At 42.1% G+C, this 1,220-nt stretch overlaps 1 pseudogene; it reads right to left on the bottom strand.

Annotated features, from left to right (window-relative positions):
• Positions 1-203: 203 nt before the first annotated feature.
• LOC143018510 (serine/threonine-protein kinase Chk1 pseudogene) lies at positions 204-974 on the bottom strand (annotated as a pseudogene).
• Positions 975-1,220: the final 246 nt, after the last annotated feature.

Genomic DNA, 1,220 nt, shown 5'->3' with positions numbered 1-1,220 from the left:
ATATATTTAACCAAGGAGGAATATTCTTTATATACTTTTCTAGCTGTAGCCGGATTATTTTATTCAGCTGAGGGGAAACCCTGTTATTTGAGGACTAATAGTAAAGACATGCCTAATGTAGTAGGCAGTGATTTGATAACTTTGAATATTTTCACTTTGAGTTTATTTTAGTTATTTTTTGTTTTTCTAAAGAACTTCTTATATCAACCAAGAAACCATTCGTTTTGCTCAATGTCACTGAGAGTTGCTCTTTGCTCAGGATTCGTAACAAGAATGCTTTTGATGAGACGGAAAACTTTTCTTGAGATAGATTTCCATGGTTTTTGGCGTCTCATTTCTTCGGTCGAATAGGACCAGACTCCAAAGTTAATGTCTTTGTTTGTTTGAGAGATTTTCCAAGGATTTTGACCGGTCACGAGTCTGAAGAGCACAATTCCGCACGCCCAGACGTCGTTAGGCTCTCCCAAGTATCGGCCAGTGAAGACTTCGGGGGCGATGTAGGCTGAGGTCCCGCAGATTTTAGTCAGGTACTCGCCCTTGACGAACTCGCCGGCAATCCCGAAGTCTCCAATCTTAAGGTCGTCGTCTTTCGTCAGGAAAAGATTTTCTGGTTTTAGGTCTCTGTGGACGATGTTTTGGGAGTGTAGATATATGACTCCTTGGATGAGTTGGCTGAGGTACAGTTTCGCCCTCCTTTCCGACACTCCTTTGGAGCCTATTCTGTCCTCTAGAGTACCGCCGTTGACATATTCGAGGAAAACGTACAGGTTTTCCAAGTCCTTCTCCTCGCCTAGGAAGGCAACGATGTTGTTATGGTGTAACTTACGATGAATTTTTATTTCTTCTTGCTGCCGCTCGAGGTTGTAAATCCCGATGGATTTTTTTGCACAGAGGAATCCAGAAGTGGCATCCTTTACGAGCGTGACGGAAGCAAACCCACCTTTGCCGAGGAAGCGGACTTTGTTCCACGTCATTTTTTATTCAAAATCAATTGATCTTTTCGGTTTCTTGGTTGTTTGTAAGGTTTCCTCTTTTAAGATCATAAAATTTACGTTTTTTGGAGTGCATCGCGGACCCTTTGATCTTTTCCAATACGATTCTGATGATGGTTAGGCTCCGCAAGATGCTTACGTCTGTTTGTGTAGTGTCCTCTTCCTTAGCTTTTTCTTCTAGGAGCTGTCCAATCCTGTCATTAAAGAATCCCAGGAGAAACATAAGCT

This window comes from Oratosquilla oratoria, chromosome 35, assembly GCF_046742065.1.
Source record: "Oratosquilla oratoria isolate Oo_2021 chromosome 35, ASM4674206v1, whole genome shotgun sequence".
NCBI classification, from domain to species: Eukaryota; Metazoa; Arthropoda; class Malacostraca; order Stomatopoda; family Squillidae; genus Oratosquilla; species Oratosquilla oratoria.
This window is presented reverse-complemented; position numbering and strand designations above follow the sequence as displayed.